A 21,742-nucleotide genomic window follows, 5' to 3' on the forward strand; every position below is an offset into this window, starting at 1 on the left:
TCCTGAGACGTCAGATCCGGTGACGTGCGAGCCATGGTATGCTTCGACGACCAATCCACGTGTCATGAAATATGCTATTCAATACCGCTTCAACCGCACGTGAGCTATGTGCCGGACATCCATCATGTCGGAAGTACATCGCCATTCTGTCATGCAGTGAAACATCTAGCAGTAACATCGGTAGAACATTACGTAGGAAATGAGCATACATTGAACCATTTAGATTGCCATCGATAAAATGGGGCCAATTATCCTTCCTCCCATAATGCCGTACCATAAATTAACCCGTCAAGGTCGCTGATGTTCCACTTGTCGCAGCCATCGTGAATTTCCCGTTGCCCAGTAGTGCATATTATGCCGGATTACGTTACCACTGTTGGTGAATGACGCTTCGTCGCTAAATAGAACGCGTGCAAAAAATTTTCATCTCGTAATTTCTCTTGTGCCCAGGGGCAGAACTGTACACGGCATTCAAAGTCGTCGCCATGCATTTCATCGTGCATAGAAAGATGGTACGGGTGCAATCGATGTTGATGTAGCATTCTCAACACCGACGTTTTTGAGATTGCCGATTCTCGCGCAATTTGTCTGCTACTGATGTGTGGATTAACCGCGACAGGAGCTAAACCACCTACTTGGGCATCATCATTTGTTGCAGGTCGTGGTTGACTTTTCACATGTGGCTGAACACTTCCACTTCCTGTTTCCTTAAATAACGTAACTATCCGGCGAACGGTGCGGACACTTGGATGATGTCGTCCAGGATGCCGAGCAGCAGACATAGCACATGCGCGTTGGGCATTTTGATCACAATAGCCATACATCAACACGATATCGACCTTTCCCGCAATTGGTAAACGGTCCATTTGTAATCGGGTAATGTATCACGATGCAAATACCATCCGCACTGGCAGATGTTACGTGATACCACGTAATTATACGTTTGTGACTATTACAGCGCCATCTATTACAAAGCGAAAAAAGTGGTCCAACTAAAACATTCATATTTCTTTACGTACTACACGAATATGTAACAAAAAATGGGGGTTCCTATTTAAAAAAAAAACGCTGTTGATATCCGTTTGACCTATGGCATCGGCATCTAGCTGGCCAACCATAGCGCCATCTGGTTTCCCCCTGCAAGCTAGACGAGTTTCGTTCTTTGTAGTTTTTTCGTTTGATGCTTATTTCGTGAGATATTTGCCCCAGTCACTATCAATGGATCACCCTGTATATAATGGATATATGAGTACTAGTTGTAAATACTTCGTTGACATATGAAAGTTTGGGTCTGACGGCGAGTCATGCTCGGTTAGGCAAATAGTAAGGCGATCGCTCCTGACAGCGGGAAATCCGGTTTCGAGCCCCGGTCCAGCACAAATTGTCACTGTCGTAATTTCTGTATTTCGCTGATGGTGTCCGTATACGCAACTGCAAGTGCATTTCATGCATTCAATTTAAATGTATCTCCTGTACATGAATAAACGCAATGTATTTACAAGTGCAGGTTGTAGGTACATGGCTGGCAACATATGGAAGTTTGGGTTCGGCCGTGAAGCGGGCTCGGATGGGGATGACAGCTTGCGATAAGCGGGAAATCCGGGTTCGATTTCGAGTCAGGCACCAATTTTTACTGTTGTCCTCCCATTATACAGCTGATGGTTGTCCATACTCGCAACTGCGAAAACATTCCAGATAGTCCAGCATATCACAACTGTGTGTGTTTCCTGCACTGTTTTTCCCAGTGTAACTAAATAGCGATCTGTCTTTTAGCTCCATTGTTGTTTACATAGTTCCGCGTAGTGAGCGCATACACAACTTTCCCACTAGAGCGCGCCCCACTAAGCACAACAGCGCAGGCGCAGCGCTCGTCCGTCTCCGCACTACGAGATGGCGCTGCCTTAGAGAAGGACCAAATTCTGCTTCCGCCGATCCGCGTATTAATATGTAACGCAGCCAATGAGATTGATGCTAACAGAGAACCTTTTCTTCTCGCAGATCACACTCGCGGAGTGATACATGAACGCGAGAGGTATTATAACGAGTGTACAGACCTCCGATTAGTCAATCTTCATTAGTCTGCACCAGTCTATAGTCAAGTTTCAGTCTGCGCCTAATAAGATTACCATATTCCTGTACATAGCCACGAAGATAAATGAATAGACCCTTTGTCAAGTGTCAGACATATGTGAGAATAAGATTAACGTACCAAGACCAAAGGAACTTCAGAATGTCAATTGTAAACAGCATCCAGAATCAAGTTACGTACTGTCTATGCTTTTTATTATTTTAATAAATGTGTGTGAAAATTAATCAAGTTCTGTTTAAAGTTGGTCACCGTCAATCTGCTACTCTAAGCATGCAAGTGATATTTCTATCGTCTGGCCTAACGGCAGAAGATAAACACGCCACGATAAGACCACGAGACATATTGCTGACACTCGCCTACTTCGTTAGAGCGACAAGACAAATAATCTGATGGTGCGTGTACCGAAGGTCTTACAGTACGCGCACCACATCCATGCAATACGTTACATTTGTTCTCGTTGACGGTTATCAGACCTTTGCAGGTTTTCGGTATTTTGGTGTATGCAACAGCGTGGTCGTCAAATTACTTAATAAAACCAATCCAAAAGAAAGCATTTTTAGATGTTTTATGAAAGGAATCGATAAGAAATGGCGAAGTATGTGTTGATTCTTTAACCTTATTATGAATCATCAAAAGTAGGTGGTAGTTGCTCCAGTGTCGAGTGACTCCGGTTGTGTGCACGTGCTGCTTCTGTTCGCCACCCTCCCGGACAGGGAGCACACATATTGTCACCATCTCCTGACCTCCTCGTTACGAGCGTTCAGATAGCCATTATAAACTTCCGCACAGCAGCGACGAGGGGACAGGGCCCCGCAATAACTCCTCCAGTTAGAGCGGTATAATTGCGGAGCTTGTGCGGCAGATGTATCATTATAATCTTGTACTCGATGCCACGCGGTTAATTGGGGCCTGAGTTACGGACACAGCCCCGAGACAATAGGGCCTGAGGCACATACATCAGCGCTGGGGACGGAGCGCGTCGCGAAACCCACAGGCGCTCTCCGTAACGGGAGCACGTGAGACGCCAGTGACTCACGTGCGTAGCCTCGGCAGTGCGGTGAGAGGCGTGCGGTACAAACAGCACTCTGATTCCGCTTAACGTGCAAAATATTTCTCCAAATTTGTGTCCTTCGGAAGGACTTGCCCGTTTTTTCATACTATTTCCAGTCTCATGCCTTCCATTTTTTTTTTTTTTTGTTAAAAATATTTCAGTCTACGTTTCTGCTCTCTAGTGGAGCATGTGACGTGTACTTGGGAAAGAAGCAGAGAAACTACGGAGCGATCTATTTTATTCGTTTTCAGATGAACAACGTGTTTCTGTTTCCGGCCACGCCTTGAATAATTTCTGTTATATGTGGATGCGTGAGTGAGTGATTTCAGTGTACAAGAGAAGGTAAGAGAAATGGTTCAAATGCCTCCGAGCTCTATGGGACTTAACATCTTAGGTCATCAGTCCCCTAGAACTTAGAACTACTTAAACCTAACTAACCTAAGGACATCACACACATCCACGCCCGAGGCAGGATTCGAACCTGCGACCGCAGCAGTCACACGGTTCCGGACTGCGCGCCTAGAACCGCGAGACCACCGCGGCCGGCTTTTGCCGAAGATCCCATTGTAGTCTAATAAAATACGGGTATAATGCATGAACTTGTGATTCTGCTTTGTTCGGTATCCAAATCAGACCACATGCCCTCAGCATGTCCGTTGCGGTTAATTTCAACGTTTTCCCCTGTCTTAAGTAATTAATGTTTGCTAGATAGCAGAGCGAAGCGTTTCTCAGAGTGTGTAATGTCAGTGATATTTCCTGGATGTGACAGAATTCGGCTATCACGACTCATGGGCTCCAGTGCTTGTTTCTAATTTCAGTAATCGTCTCTGATGGAGTAGTGCTAATTTCTGTAAATGAAACGAAACCCTGTATGTACAGTACAGATATTTCCATCCTTTGTGACCCCCTGTGATCCAAGGGCTTTCTTGTACCGGTTCATTGCGTAGTAATTTCCCGTAGCTTTCTGCAATGTAAGTAATCACACGAGCGCCGTAGAAAATTATACATTCCTCAGCAATTACCGCGAGTTGTATACTAATCGTCTTGTGAGATGTCTCCGCCGATAGTCATCTACATCTACATCTACATCGATACTCCGCAAGCCACCCAACGGTGTGTGGCGGAGGGCACTTTACGTGCCACTGTCATTACCTCCCTTTCCTGTTCCAGTCTCGTATGGTTCGCGGGAAGAACGACTGTCTGAAAGCCTCCGTGCGCGCTCTAATCTCTCTAATTTTACATTCGTGATCTCCTCGGGAAGTATAAGTAGGGGGAAGCAATATATTCGATACCTCATCCAGAAACGCACCCTCTCGAAACCTGACGAGCAAGCTACACCGCGATGCAGAGCGCCTCTCTTGCAGAGTCTGCCACTTGAGTTTATTAAACATCTCCGTAACGCTATCACGGTTACCAAATAACCCAGTGACGAAACGCGCCGCTCTTCTTTGGATCTTCTCTATCTCCTCCGTCAACCCGACCTGGTACGGATCCCACACTGATGAGAAATACTCAAGTATAGGTCGAACGAGTGTTTTGTAAGCCACCTCCTTTGTTGATGGACTACATTTTCTAAGCACTCTCCCAATGAATCTCAACCTGGTACCCGCCTTACCAACAATTAGTTTTATATGATCATTCCACTTCAAATCATTCCGTACGCATACTCCCAGATATTTTACAGAAGTAACTGCTACCAGTGTTTGTTCCGCTATCATATAATCATACAATAAGGGATCCTTCTTTCTATGTATTCGCAATACATTACATTTGTCTATGTTAAGGGTCAGTTGCCACTCCCTGCACCAAGTGCCTATCCGCTGCATATCTTCCTGTATTTCGCTACAATTTTCTAATGCAGCAACTTCTCTGTATACTACAGCATCATCCGCGAAAAGCCGCATGGAACTTCCGACACTATCTACTAAGTCATTTATATATATTGTGAAAAGCAATGGTCCCATAACACTCCCCTGTGGCACGCCAGAGGTTACTTTAACGTCTGTAGACGTCTCTCCATTGATAACAACATGCTGTGTTCTGTTTGCTAAAAACTCTTCAATCCAGCCACACAGCTGGTCTGATATTCCGTAGGCTCTTACTTTGTTTATCAGGCGACAGTGCGGAACTGTATCGAACGCCTTCCGGAAGTCAAGAAAAATAGCATCTACCTGGGAGCCTGTATCTAATATTTTCTGGGTCTCATGAACAAATAAGGCGAGTTGGGTCTCACACGATCGCTGTTTCCGGAATCCATGTTGATTCCTACATAGTAGATTCTGGGTTTCCAGAAATGACATGATACGCGAGCAAAAAACATGTTCTAAAATTCTACAAGAGATCGACGTAAGAGATATAGGTCTATAGTTTTGCGCATCTGCTCGACGACCCTTCTTGAAGACTGGGACTATCTGTGCTCTTTTCCAATCATTTGGAACCCTCCGTTCCTCTAGAGACTTGCGGTACACGGCTGTTAGAAGGGGGCAAGTTCTTTCGCGTACTCTGTGTAGAATCGAATTGGTATCCCGTCAGGTCCAGTGGACTTTCCTCTATTGAGTGATTACAGTTGCTTTTCTATTCCTTGGACACTTATTTCGATGTCAGCCATTTTTTCGTTTGTGCGAGGATTTAGAGAAGGAACTGCAGTGCGGTCTTCCTCTGTGAAACAGCTTTGGAAAAAGGTGTTTAGTATTTCAGCTTTACGCGTCATCCTCTGTTTCAATGCCATCATCATCCCGTAGTGTCTGGATATGCTGTTTCGAGCCACTTACTGATTTAACGTAAGACCAGAACTTCCTAGGATTTTCTGTCAAGTCGGTACATAGAATTTTACTTTCGAATTCAATGAACGCTTCACGCATAGCCCTCCTTACGCTAACTTTGCCATCGTTTAGCTTCTGTTTGTCTGAGAGGTTTTGGCTGCGTTTAAACTTGGAGTGGAGCTCTCTTTGCTTTCGCAGTAGTTTCCTAACTTTGTTGTTGTACCACGGTGGGTTTTTCCCGTCCCTCACAGTTTTACTCGGCACGTACCTGTCTAAAACGCATTTTACGATTGCCTTGAACTTTTTCCATAAACACTCAACATTGTCAGTGTCGGAACAGAAATGTTCGTTTTGATCTGTTAGGTAGTCTGAAATCTGCCTTCTATTACTCTTGCTAAACAGATAAACCTTCCTCCCTTTTTTTATATTCCTATTAACTTCCATATTCAGGGATGCTGCAACGGCCTTATGATCACTGATTCCCTGTTCTGTACATACAGATTCGAAAAGTTCGGGTCTGTTTGTTATCAGTAGGTCCAATATGTTATCTCCACGAGTCGGTTCTCTGTTTAATTGCTCGAGGTAATTTTCGGATAGTGCACTCAGTATAATGTCACTCGATGCTCTGTCCCTACCACCCGTCCTAAACATCTGAGTGTCCCAGTCTATATCTGGTAAATTGAAATCTCCACCTAAGACTATAACATGCTGAGAAAATTTATGTGAAATGTATTCCAAATTTTCTCTCAGTTGTTCTGCCACTAATGCTGCTGAGTCGGGAGGTCGGTAAAAGGAGCCAATTATTAACCTAGTTCGGTTGTTTAGTGTAACCTCCACCCATAATAATTCACAGGAACTATCCACTTCTACTTCACTACAGGATAAACTACTACTAACAGCGATGAACACTCCACCACCGGTTGCATGCAATCTATCCTTTCTAAACACCGTCTGTACCTTTGTAAAAATTTCGGCAGAATTTATCTCTGGCTTAAGCCAGCTTTCCGTACCTATAACGATTTCAGCTTCGGTGCTTTCTATCAGCGCTTGAAGTTCCGGTACTTTACCAACGCAGCTTCGACAGTTGACAATTACAATACCGATTGCTGCTTGGTCCCCGCATGTCCTGACTTTGCCCCGCACCCGTTGAGGCTGTTGCCCTTTCTGTACTTGCCCAAGGCCATCTAACCTAAAAAACCGCCCACCCCACGCCACACAACCCCTGCTACCCGTGTAGCCGCTTGTTGCGTGTAGTGGACTCCTGACCTATCCAGCGGAACCCGAAACCCCACCACCCCATGGCGCAAGTCGAGGAATCTGCAGCCCACACGGTCGCAGAACCGTCTCAGCCTCTGATTCAGACCCTCCACTCGGCTCTGTACCAAAGGTCCGCAGTCAGTCCTGTCGACGATGCTGCAGATGGTGAGCTCTGCTTTCATCCCGCTAGCGAGACTGGCAGTCTTCACCAAATCAGATAGCCGCCGGAAGCCAGAGAGGATTTCCTCCGATCCATAGCGACACACATCATTGGTGCCGACATGAGCGACCACCTGCAGATGGGTGCACCCTGTACCCTTCATGGCATCCGGAAGGACCCTTTCCACATCTGGAATGACTCCCCCCGGTATGCACACGGAGTGCACATTGGTTTTATTCCCCTCTCTTGCTGCCATTTCCCTAAGGGGCCCCATTACGCGCCTGACGTTGGAGCTCCCAACTACCAGTAAGCCCACCCTCTGCGACTGCCCGGATCTTGCAGACTGAGGGGCAACCTCTGGAACAGGACAAGCAGCCATGTCAGGCCGAAGATCAGTATCAGCCTGAGACAGAGCCTGAAACCGGTTCGTCAGACAAACTGGAGAGGCTTTCCGTTCAGCCCTCCGGAATGTCTTTCGCCCCCTGCCACACCTTGAAACGACCTCCCACTCTACCACAGGTGAGGGATCAGCCTCAATGCGGGCAGTATCCCGGGCAACCACAGTCGTAGTCCGATCAGGGGATGCGTGGGACGAGCTGGCCGTCCCCGACAAACCCCCATCCCGACCCCCACAGTGATGCCCATTGGCAACAGCCTCAAGCTGTGTGACCGAAGCCAACACTGCCTGAAGCTGGGAGCGAAGGGATGCCAACTCAGCCTGCATCCGAACACAGCAGTTGCAGTCCCTATCCATGCTAAAAACTGTTTTGCTAAGAACGTCTGAACTAATCTACAGAGAGCGCAAACAAATCGACAAAATTTAAACGGTTATTAAAATACAAGATTGCCTAGTAAATGCAGTAATGCTGCTACTTGCGCACTGCTGACACTGCTCGGCGGCGGAAGGAGACTAAGCGAAATTACACTATTCAGGTACTAAAACACGATGCTACACTCTCAAATACTAAAATACGCCCGAAATTTATGAATTAAACAATGCAAGAACCAAAAACACGCAAAGAAATTAAGAAACTATGTAACAAATGAGTGAGCTAGGAGTATACGACTTGCTGCTCAGCTGCTTATCCAACGGCGGCAGGGAGCACACTGACTGCGACCAACCGACACTGGCCGTTCAAAACAAAACAGTAGACAAACGACTACGCGAATTTACACTATTCAGGTACTAAAACGCGATGCTACAACTCTCAAATACTATAATACGCTCGAAATTTATGAATTAAACAATGCAAGTACCAAAAACACGCAAAGAAATTAAGAATTAAACTATGTAACAAATGAGTGAGCTAGGAGTATACGACTTGCTGCTGCAGCTGCTTATCCAACGGCGGCAGGGAGCATACTGTGTCTACCCTTTAATAGGAAATGCTGAGAACCAGAAGGCTCAGTGTGATGCAAACGTGTGAAGCGCGCAGACGACGACCCCATGGAGACGCACCTGTGCTTCCCATAGTCAAATGAGCTAGTTTGGAAAGGGTCAGATTGTGGCGTTGCAACTGGTGGGATAGTCCTTTCGGAGAACTGCCACCCAAGTTGGACTTCAATGCAACACAGGCTCCAGCAGGGTCGTCGTATTATAAGGACAGCAGTGGCAGGTCGTACAGCTACGACACCACATATAAGAGGGCTTTTGAGCCCACGCATGTCAACACGAAAAGTTGCGAATCGGTTATTGGCAATTGGACTAAAGACATGCACACCTTTAGCCCATCTTCCACTCACGCCACAACACCGACGATCACGCATCAACTGGTGACGTCAGAGGATCACTTTGAAGATGGAATGGCCGCCATAGTCTTCAGCGCCTGCACGCAGTGATGGTCGTTTGCAAGTACGACGCAGACCTGATTAGCGCTGTCTCGTACAGTACATTCGTCCAACACACAGTGCCCCATCCCAGGCCTTATGGTCGACTGTGCGATAAGCTTACAACACTTAATAAAAGAAATGACAAGATAAAAATAGTCCCTCTCACACAACCAACCACAAAGAAGAATAAACCAAAATAAATATTATTTCACACCAAAACATATGCGTACACAAACAGTTCATAGGTACTTCAAAAATTACTGTCGGAAGTTGGCAATAACATTCGATCTTAGGTACGAAAATCTGACAGTCGGCAACACAAACCAAAACACTGCATCAAAACAAATGTTCAGTTCCTAGTGCTTTGAACTGTGGAAAAAAAACCGAAACGGCAGTTACAAGAAGAGGAACAGCACAAAATATGGAACAGAAACATAATATCTAGAAAATCGTCCATATAACCTGTAAGTAGAATATAAAATATTACTGCATCATAGAAAAAACCAGCCACCAGAACTGTTTATAACCTATAGGTACATTGCCCCAAATTGTAAACTAAATAGTAAAAATATGTACATATTCCAGGCCACTGAAGATGCCTTGCTGAGAATAAAGGCGAAATGCGTATGGCACGAAAATTGTGTTTCATTCAGTTTAGTCAGACGGTACAAAAAGAAAAATTTATCAATATGCCATAATATTACATGCAGCTGAGTAATACAGGACTACAAACGTTGAAGATGTTAATACACCTACAACAGTCGTTCACCTTTGGTTTTTCGATATGGGTCACTAACAAGCGCTCGGCACGTGCAGAATCCTATTAGACTCGTTATTTTGCCGTTCTTGCAACAGCAAGGTTAAGTGATGTTCCAGTATGATAATTCTCGCCCAGGCACTGCCCGTGAAACTCAACGTGCTCTGCAAGACGTGCAGCAACTTTCCACATCAGCACCGCCTCCGGACTTGCCTCCAGTCGAGAACGTGTGGCACACGATGGGACAAGGAGTGATTCGTCAACCAACTACTCTTACAGAACTCGTGAACAGATGGAGTTGGCGTGGCATGACGTAACCCAAGACAGTATTCGCCAGCTGGACAATCTATTGGATGCCCGTGGAGGCTACGTCACGTACTAATATGGGTGTTGCTGCCTGGGTCGGTACCTGGTACCTCAGAACATTTCATGTATACAGTATGAATTGTTACAACAATAAACCTTGAGTGAAATGCAAATCTTTAAAAGGATGTACTACTTGTTCCGGCGATGTATTTGTCTTGTGATGTACCCTTTGTGTTTTTATCCTAAAAGAGTACCATTGAAATGAATGTCCACAGCCGGCCGCTGTGGACGAGCGGTTCTAGGCTCTACAGTCTTGAACCAAGCGGCTGCTACGGTCGCAGGTTCGAATCCTGCCTCGGGAATGGATGTGTGTGATGTCCTTAGGTTGATTAGGTTTAAGCAGTTCTAAGTCAAGGGGACTAATGACCTCAGATGTTAAGTCCCATAGTGCTCAGAGCCATTTGAACCACTTTTGAATGCCCAATCGATAGTACATGATCTACTGTTGGCTTTACTCCCGCTCATTTCAGCTTTGCCTCGTAATTTCTGGAAATGCAGCGATCAAAGCTACCATGCTACGGAAAGACTTTCTTGTTATAACTAAATCAGAAAGGGCTAGTTGCTCCGCTGTGTGTCATGATCTCACAAAGAATCAGACAGAGAATCAGCCAACTCTGTGTAGTCGCGCCGATGCTAGATCGATTTTCGTTGTGCATTTTAAATATTAGGTTATCTTTTTGCCAGGGCTTAACAAGTAACTTCGACAGTTTCACTCGACATTGCACACACGGTGAGTAACGATGAGAGCAAGGGAGATGAATAAAATTCTTCCCTGTCTACCGAGGGCACTGAGTTTTCACGCAACTCCATGTCACATGGCGAAAGAGGTAATGAAAGTTGGTGTAAAGAAAGAAAAGAATCCAACTCCCGTTTTCCCGACACACCAGCAAAGTGTATTAAAAAAAAGTAGGGAACTCTTTCAATATTTTGTCAGCCCTTTAGGGTCTTTAAACTGCAGAGCGAGGAGCACTTGTGGTGTGAGAAGTGACCCTTCCTGGAAGAACGCTTCTACAGCCGCGTACCATCGTTGTGTCCGTTTTGCATAAAAAAACTCAGTGGTCAAAGTCGACGGCCCGTTGTAGGTGCGCTCCATGATTTGTTTGCTTGTAAATTACCCGCGAGTCACCTCGCAAGTGGGTCAGTAGTGTCAATGATCAACTGCCTGTTCCGAACGCAGAGTTCTGAAATCAGTTAGTACGCTGAAGAATGCGCAGAAACAGGCTAGCAACGAAAGTTAATCTAGGCGTGCCGCACTCAACCACGTTACAGTAAGGAATTGTTTCCTTCGGTACCTTATTAGTGTTTTTTATTGACTATTTTGTGTTTATGGTACATCGCAAACGTCACATGAGTGTTGATCTTTTTCCTACTACTGATTTCTCACATGAGATATTAAATACGTGAAAGGAAAATGATTTCTTTGTTTTTGCAACACCTCGACAAAAAAAGGCCTGCTGTGTGCACAAATAAGAACATAAACAGATAAAAAATTTTGTTATAAAATTTGTTTCTACACCTAAAAAACAGGCAAACTGAACGAAGTCAATAGTTCTCGATGTTATTTAGGACTTGAGAAAAAAGACACAAGAATGGAGTGAAAAGAGCTTTTTTTACATAGCGTCACTTCCACCGATAAGTTTCAGAGCAGACAGTTGTCGCAACAGATACGATTTTGGCATCGACGTGTACACAGAAATGACCACTCGTGACAGGCGAGACTCAGTTCAGAAATAATGCCTAGGCAGCGCTTCAGTACGTTCACATGCCAATAGTAGTCGAATGACACAAGAAATTCGAGTGTGTAAAAGGGACTTAAGAGTCAAATTTCCCATCTACTAAGCAGGGCAGCCTGTAATATAGTTACTAATTTCTATATTCCTTACAGAGTTAACGAATTTAATGAAAAAGTATTAGCGAGGCCAGTCTGCATACTGCGTCACAACTAACTTAAAAAACAGGAGCAATTGGAGCAATAGTCCTAGTATCAGGATTAGCAAAATGATTCCACCTATTTAACATTAAAGGAAGGATCACTGTAACCTTGTGGAATAGTCTGTAGATGCTGCGATTGAGCTCTATAGACAGAGTGGTTTCTAACCTGCCTGTTATTCAGTTCACAATGAAGCTCTGAATCCACTAGTGGTCAGCAGCTAACTCATAACAGACAACACATATTGCTAGACCGTGTGACATACAGCTATTGAGTTTACTGGGCTATAATGAAACTCGGCAAATATTTACCTGGGACGCTAGCAACACTCCCACACAAACAGTGCCTATTCACCAAATACAATGAGAGAAACGTTTTGTAAGGGAACTGGTGACTCTGATGACAACTCTGGCTTGTCACAGAAATAGTTATACCCTCTCCGGCGAGCAGACGTAGCAGGTTTGAAGATTACGCCAATGCATCGACGAACCAACCGCGAACATATCCCAATACGAAGCACGCGCTGTTGCGAATAACACATAATTATCGTGAGCCCAGGCACTCTGTTACTCGATCATACTCTCGAGCAGGATTTTTCCCTGTAGCAGACGGAGCGAATCTTCTTTCCCTCTGCTTTTAAGGCTTTTTAAGTCGCTTAGTCTATTATCTCCTAGATTCAGCCACGTTCACGGGCGGTCGATCACAGACATTGTTAACATCACAAACCAGCACCCTGTGAATTCGAAGAGTCAGTGTCCTTTTTGGATGATCACCATGCAAGAGCATAGATCGAAGTGCTCAAATTTTTAGTTAAAAAAGCTAAATTGACAAGAAATATCAAGCGGTACGATGGCCCAGACGCGACTGGCGTGAAAATTCCAGTGGTATCGTTTTAACTACATTTCCATCTGAAATCAAATGCACAGGCATGAATGTAAACGTGTAAGTTACGGCCGTAAAGCAGCGCTGCAGGCAAAGGAAAACACCAATCTAGTGTCCAAAGGCAGAGCAATAAAAATTATAACATGTGTCTTCCAAACACATTGATAAACACGAAGATTCCTTTAGCAAATAATGAGGTATCACAGTTTACGCAAGATAATTAAAACATAACTTCACTAATTTATTTTGCCATTAAGTACACAGTAATAGATAATTTTGGTTTTAATAAGTTCGGGTCCCAATAACAGGAGCTAAACTCAAACAAACTTTATTACGCATATAATCGACAGTAAGTTTTCAGGTGTCTCCAATTTTCAGGCATTTGAGAGAGTTTATAACCAGAAAAAGCTGGCACTGACTGAGTAAATTACCTAAAGTGAATCAAGTTTCTCTGTAAGTACAGAGTCTCCATTTTCTCTGTTTTAGGAATGAAGTTAGCTGCTGGCCTCTGCTATCTGGTTTGTTACAGAACGCCATAAGAAAAAATAAAGTGCAAACAGAGAGCCAGCAAACGGGAACTGTTTTGCTTACAGAGACCAGCTGAACCAAGTGTTAAAAAGGTAGGTGTGGAAAATAAGCTGGAGTTGCACCATGCTGAAACGTCGCATGTGTAAGAAGACCAAAATATGTGTCTTCCGGTGAGAGTGTGGATTGTTGCTCTTATACGAAGAGATGCGTTTGATGTGGCGAGGCACGAATTCCTCTCCTGTGCCAACCTTTCCATCTCAGGGTAGCAAGTGTAGTCTAGGTCGTCAATTATTCGGTGAACATAGCCTGAGCTATTCAGCTGGTTGTGCGACAATTCTCGCGCTTCTCGACCCTTGCTACTTTCAGAATTGTGTGGATGATTTCTTTCCCAAATTCAGATAATATACTGCCAATCTCATATATTCTACACACTAATCAGAATTGTCGTTTTGTTTCCCTTTTTTTCATTTCCCCAATGAATTTTAAAATCCGATGGAATGTTATCCCTTCAGCTTTCTCTGATCTGAATTCATCCAAAACTCTTTTAAATTCTAATTATAATACTGGATTTCCATCTCTTCAGTGTTAACTCATATTTCTTCTTCCGTCAAGTGACCAGACAAACCCTACACCTCACACAGGCCTTCAGTGCACTTTTTCCATGTATCCACTCGCTCCTCTGAATTTAACAGTGAAACTCTCTTCGTGTCGTTAATGTTCCCATCCTTGTTTTTAATTTCACTGCGGGTTGCTCTGGCTTTTCTATATGCTGAGCCAGTCCTTATAAGAATCCAATCTTTCCAATTTCTTCACTTGTTTCATGAAGCCTTATCGCCAATCTTTTTCTTTCCAGCTTCTGTGTTGCCCTTTCCAGATATGGTCATTCCTCTTTAACTGAACTGCCTACGGAGCTATTCACCATCACAGTATCTATAGCCTCAGAGAACTCTCTTCATTCCTTAGTTCTGTCGTAGCTTACTTCTTTGTGCATTACTAACCTCTTAAACTTTATCTCTCTTATACTTTATTCTGCTCTGCATCCTTACTAAATTGTAATCTGGATCTATATCTGTTCCCGGGTACTCCTTAGAATCCAGTATCTGATTCCATGATCTCTATGAAATCAAGACACATTTATAGTATTTGTCGACCTGGAAAAAGTGTTGACAATTTAAAATGTTGCAAGAAATTCTGAGGAAAGTTGGGGTAAGCTGCAGGGAAAGACAGATCATATACAATATGTACAAGAACCAAGAGGGAATAATAAGACTGGAAGAACAAGAACAAAGTGCTCCGTTAAAAGGAAGTAAGAAAAGGGTGTAGTCTTTCAAGCCTACTGTTCAATCTGTACATCGAAGAAGCAACGACGGAAATGAAAGGAAGGTTCAAGAGTGGGATTAAAATTCTGGTTCAGAGGGTGTCAAGGTTTGCTGATGACATTGCTGTCCTCTATGAAAGTGAAGAAGCGTTACAGGACATATTGATTGGAACGAACAGTCGAATGAGTGCAGATTAAATCGAAGCAAGACATAATTAATGAGAAGTAATGGAAATGAGAACAACGTGAAATTTAACGTCAGAGTTTGGGATCACGAAGGAGACGAAGTTTAGGTATTCTGCAACCTAGCGAGTGAAAGAACCCCCGCTGGACGGAACAAGGAGTACATAAAAAGCAGACAAGCACTTCAAAAAGGGCGTTCCTGGTCAATGGAAGTCTACTGGCATCCTGAATTTGAGGATAAATTTATGAGAACGTATGTTTGGATCACAGCACTGTATGGTAGTGAAACATGGACTGTGGGAAAACCAGAATAGAATGGAAGTGTTTGAGATGCGGTGCTACAGACGGATGTTGAAAATTCGGTCGATTGATAATATGAGGAATGAGGTGATTATCCGCAGAATCGACGAGGAGTGGGATGTAATGAAAACAATGACAAGAAGAAGGGACGGGATGATACGACCTCTGTTGAGACATTGAGAACTAACTCCCAAGATACTAGAGGGAACTGTAGAGGGTAAATAGAGGAAAGCAGAGATTTGAATACATTCGGAAAATGATGGAGGGTGTAGGTTGCAAGTGCTATTCTGAGTTGAGAAGATTGGCACTGGAGAGAAATTAGTGGTGGGCCCCATCAAACCATGTAGAAGACTGATAAAGATTTTAAAAACAAGGACAAGAAAGGGATCTAATAAAAACGTTATAAGACGTGCATTTATTTAATACATCTTTCACTATAGTGCATTCTGTCAACTAGATAAGGCATTTTGTAATTTTTATTTGCCGTCTTTATCACATTCTTCTAGAACCTGTGCATATAGGAAGTGCTCTGTGGGCTGTGTTTTATTTTTTGGAACGTTCCATTTTTTCTTGCGCGCAATTCATTCTATTACTTTAGCTAAGGCGAATTTTCGGCCCTCTCCGAGCGTAGAAAGGGAGGGCTGAGCCGTTGGAATGCACAGGACAACAGCAGGGTGTAGGATCGGCGAAAAAAGGAAAAAACGGTGGCAGAGCAGCACAGCTCTCTCTGTCGTGGCGTACGTGGCTTGGTGCAAGTATGTGGAATGATCTTTCCCGCCGAATTCGTGAGCGAGTGTTTACATTATCTGCTGGAAGTTCACGATAGAAGCTTCGAACTCTGCCTTAAAAATCTGTCAGTTAAAACGGTTGAACAAGAAATCCATAGGGCGCGGATTTGACGAGAGGTGATTGGACCGTTGTGTTGCTACCGGAAGGTAGGCCTGTCATTGGCCGGAATGTGTATCAAAATGTGCGTTCTCTCGGAGTGTTCAGGAGCAAACGGTGGCAGTTGAAGACGGGACGAGCTGCAGTCTGAACGCACTGGAAATGTTGTAGGCCAGTGGGACAGGCTGAGCAGCTGCACCACAAGGCAACAGTGGTGAGGCGCGACGCAAACACTTGGTGGCGTACTGCTAGTTATGCCGCAGTCAGAGCGTGTTAGCAGTCGTAATGCGGTGTACCAAACTCTTTTCTGACGAGGTCGCTAACGCACGCTTGTGCGGTGTTGTTTGACCTGAGGGTAAGTTGGTTCAAATCCTGGTAGTGGAAAACATTTTCACTGCCAGTATTTCGCTAGCAATGGGAGAAGAGGTAGTGGAGTGAAGTTTCTGATCAATAGAGTTTCCGACAATGTCCTGGTTTAAATACCAAACCTCTCCGCTGTATCTCATGAAGTGAAAATGGTTCAAATGGCTCTGAGCACTATGGGACTTAACATCTGTGGTCATCAGTCCCCTAGAACTTAGAACTACTTAAACCTAACTAACCTAAGGACATCACACACATCCATGCCCGAGGCAGGATTCGAACCTGCGACCGTAGCAGTCGCGCGATTCCTGACTGAGCACCTAGATCATGAAGTGACTCTGTTGACTGTGACCCGTCCGTCGGATGCGAACGTTAAGCTTGGCTGGCAATTCTCGAAGAATAGGCGATGTGCCGGCACCGGGTTTCAACCACTTTCTTCACTCATCATTAGTATCATCTTAACGCAACGTAAACATCACACTAAACTCAAAACGCGCGCGCGCACGCGCATCCCCCCTTCCACACACACACACACACACACACACAGAGAGAGAGAGAGAGAGAGAGAGAGGCAGTGCACACATGTAGTACAAAAAGTACTGTATTGGGGTATGCTGCAAATAAATAAGCAAATTAAAACACTTTCTGAATTGCTGAAGTCTTAGCCACGTGTGTCGTAAGCTAAATTCAATGCGCCACTCTGTTTTGGGTCGACCAGCGTGTTCGTTCTCTTGGTTCGGTAACTACATGTAATATCATTTTCTCTCTCGCTCTGCTCTTGTCCTGTGCAAATCGGTTAACGGAAATGCAAGTTTATCAATACCACGGATCTCTATGAGTAAGTAATAGCAACTTTCTCTTTTGTTCTTTGCCCTCAGCAATTCTTACTACTGTTGCAGTATTCTGGATCACTCACAATTTCTTTTTCCTATAGAGGCATTCGTCCCCCCCACCCCAATACCCCCATTGTTGATCTCTTTGTTGTATGCTAAGTTACTGTCAAGTCTTCATTCCGTACTGGACAACAGTACCTAAGAACGTTGCTTGATACGCAGTCGAAAATTCCAACATATAAAAATAACTGTCAACAAATCCAAAGATTTGAATTCAGTCTTTTAGTTAAGGCATCTCAGGTCATTTCAGATAAATCAGGCAATAGATCACGATATATATGAGGCTAAAATGAGTGTTCGTCTCAGTAAGGCCATACTGTCCTCTTTGTGTCCTTTGCGTTAGGTTAAAGAAATAGTTTTACTTGTTTTCAGGGCAGAAATTCAGCCTACTTCAAATAACAGTGTGGTTTTTGCACTTATGGTATACGTCACCATCCTCAGGGAATATGTTATAACGATAATGCAATTACAAATTAAATGTATTAATGCCACATTTTTGCCTACTTTCTGCCAAAAGAAGAGATTAAGGTCAGTGGTTCACCATCACATCACTCCATGCTGCCAAGCTTAAAATAATAGCCGGCGTATGAATTAATGTTACAATGAAGCAACAAATGGAATACTTTTCATCCTCCCAAAAGAATGCTTGACGACACTCCCTGTATACCCGTTCAGTACCATCTGATTACGTGGGGAACCCTTTTGTGTATGTGTCGTTAGAAAATTATTTGTAGCCTAATTACAACACATTTGACAGTAATAATTAAAAATCAGCAAAATAATGTTACAGTCTTTAGGAGATTTTTTAATTAGATAGTCACGCTACAACTTCATCAGAGACCGCTCCTAAGGGCTAGATAACAGACGGAATCCACTAACATCAAACTAGGAAAGCAGGAGCGCCTGGTGCAGAATTCGCCTACGTTGTGGACAACCCGCCTCGTTGCTTTTCCTTTGTGCCTGTCGATACTCACTTTACGCTCATCACGGGCCGCTTTATTGAATACTCTTTTAGAACTACCTGATAAAGCCAGACATAATATTCACTTTAAGCAATATCATCTGCGTTCACAAACGAGAAGAATGTAGCGTCCAACATACAGGGAACTGTACTCGGCCCCAACGTTGCTCTCCTGCATCGAAACAGATATCTGTTCTTACTCCGGGCATACTACACGTAGTGCCTATCCTTGGTAATACTAAATTACGCATAGCTCCTCAAACTTGTTTGGATCTCTTCCTGGCATTGACGAAAAAACTACGCAGAAACTGGTGATAGCTCGCGGGTTTCACGAATATAAGAGATATTAGTAATACATTTATGGTAGATAAAGTGGCCAAAGCTGATAGCTCAGTTTTGTAAATGACATTATTTACGGCAAGTTGTGGAACTTTTGTATTTAACGTGCCCTGCACCATACCGACAAAATGACCATCCGTTATTCCTACATTGACATGTGGCAAAACATGTAAAAGATTACAGTCTAGACGTGAGACTGATTAATATAAGTCAACAGTAACGCCGTTTATATGACATAACGTGATTTTGACAACACATGACATTCGAGGGCGTGCTGACAAGTAATGCCTCACAATTTCTATGTGATAACTCTTAAAGCTTTTTAAATAACGCACATGTTACTGACATACTACAGCTTTGATCTTCAAGCCCACGGATTTGTGTTTCAACAGTCACCCTGGCGACGAGCACATCTCTCTCCCAACAAGAGACCAGTTTGTTGATATCGTCACTGTAGAACGTTTCATTTTGTTGATAGAGCCACATCACCATCCTTTCATCACTGTCCTCTGGCAAAGTGAAGTCCTCGAAGGTGTTCTTTCAGTACTGGAAACACATGAAAATCGAATGGCACCGAGTCGGGACTGTATGAAGGACGTTCGATGACAGTGGACCCAAGATCTCAGATTGTTGCAGCTTTCGTCCGGTATGGCACTATAATGTTGAAGGATACGCTGTTTCTCGCGCACCGATATAGTTAAGTGACACACCACCAGGTTATGCGCTACAATTCGGAACTCTGTAAAAGGAGAACGCTGCAGCTATGTAGACATCAAGAATAATCATGCAGAATGCTGATGACGTTTGTTTTATGTACAAGTTTCACTAGTTTTGACATAAATAACTTGGACGAATTACTTTTCAGGACGCCCGGAAGACATTTTGCTGACTTCACTCGTTACCGTCTCAACGCTGCCTGTTCATCTGTTCTTCCAGATATTCCCAAATTGTTAGATGGTGAAAAATCTGACGAGGGATCTATGATTTCATCAGAGGTAACCCAAGACGGGTCACAGAAAACGACTGGACAGTTGCTGTGAACACTCATTTTCTATGCCTGATAAGATGAAAAATGTCTGTGTGTGAATCACAACCTCAGATAGCCGGGGTTTGAGGGCATCAGCTGCGTGACTTTCACAGTGAAGCTACTGGCGACGTTTTTGTACAGGGTTCGGCAAATAAAAGTGGCCTGGAGAACAAAGTTCCGGAGTTCAGAGTAAAGGAAATATACTAACCTATTGTTGAAAGTGACCACTTTTTATTTCTTGGCACCCTTGGGCCTTAGCCAGCAAGTTATTGAAGGCGGATCGAAGCTGGACTGTTGGAACTGCTGCTCTCTCATGCAAAACGTTCTGCTGCAGTTCTTGAAGGATTGTTGCGATACGCCTTATACTTGAAGACATCCCACACAAAGTAATCGCTCACTGACACATCAGGTGACCTGTGGGATCAACTTGGGGGACCAGACTGACCTCCTCTAACAACTCTGTAGGATCAAAATTGTGTAAATGTGCTCCAACGTTCAACCAGTTCTTTGGTATGTTACTTCGTCCTTAGGAAAGCAACTGTAGATCTCTTCCTCCTTCGTTAATGCTGCTACAAATGATTTCAATATGTTGGCAATGTAACGCGCCAAAGCCAGCGTCTGCTGAAAGAAGAAGGGATTAGTAATGCGCCGTACAGACACTGCACACCAAACCCCAAACTTTCGATCATGCAATGGTGCTTCATGTACGTTATGCGAATCCTCCTCTGCCCAGAACCTGCGATTCTGCAAGTTGACGTAACCACTCAAGTGAAACCAGGCAACGTCAGATATAAAGAACAGATCCATGTACGAACCACTCATTGTTATCTCAGTGAACAACCTCTCACAAGTCTGGAGGCACTAAGGAACATCTGCTGGTTTTAATGCATGAACAACAGACGCTCGGTAGGGATGGATGTGCAGGTCCAAATGTAGTATTCGTCCGCGTGATCGACGTTGTATGCCGGTCTCTTTCGACAGACGCCAGGTTGATTTGGTAGGACTCTGAAGCAGGTGAACTGCAGCCACATTTCCTGGTGCACGGGCACGTTTCGGAATGTTTTTTGTCATGTTCAGAACAGATTCTGTCTGATGGTATTTTCGGACTCAGTGTTGCATGACACTATTTGCTGGCACTTTGACACCGTTAAACTTCGCAGCAAAAAACTGACCACACAGTTTCCACGACTTGGTCGTCAAGTAACTTTCCACAACGAACTCCCGCTGCTCCACTGTGAGTACCATCGTCCTCTTTGCACTACACTCACACTGTCACAGCCAGCACTACGATCTGAACCGATGCGGATAACGTGGCGGGCGCACACGTGGTGTCTGCTTCGCGGATGTTGTGATACGCACACTTTCTCCTCCAATAGTTTACACTCGTCCGGGCCACTTTTACTGCCCCCCCCCCTCCCCCCAATACTGAAATTACGAAACCTCATGTGTGACAGACGTTGTAATTATGTTTCAAAAGTATTGCGTTAATATTTACGCTACCACACTATTTACTGCAAATTATTTCTCAGTAATGATTGGGCGGTGCATACGAGTATTATGTTATCCATTTTCGTAGGCATATAATGCGGTGTGAAATTATAGTTCTTCACAAAAAATGGCTCTGAGTACTATGGGACTTAACTGCTGTGGTCAGCAGTCCCCTAGAACTTAGAACTACTTAAACCTAACTAACCTAAGGACATCACACATATCCATGCCCGAGGCAGGATTCGAACCTGCGACCGTAGCGGTCGCGCGGTTCCAGACTCTAGCGTCTAGAACCGCTCGGCCACTCCGGCCGGCCGGTTCTTCACAGATATCTTCACTCTAAATCCGCATCTGTTAAAGTATTTGTGTTTCA

This window comes from Schistocerca americana, chromosome 5 (assembly GCF_021461395.2).
Source record: "Schistocerca americana isolate TAMUIC-IGC-003095 chromosome 5, iqSchAmer2.1, whole genome shotgun sequence".
Taxonomy (NCBI): Eukaryota; Metazoa; Arthropoda; class Insecta; order Orthoptera; family Acrididae; genus Schistocerca; species Schistocerca americana.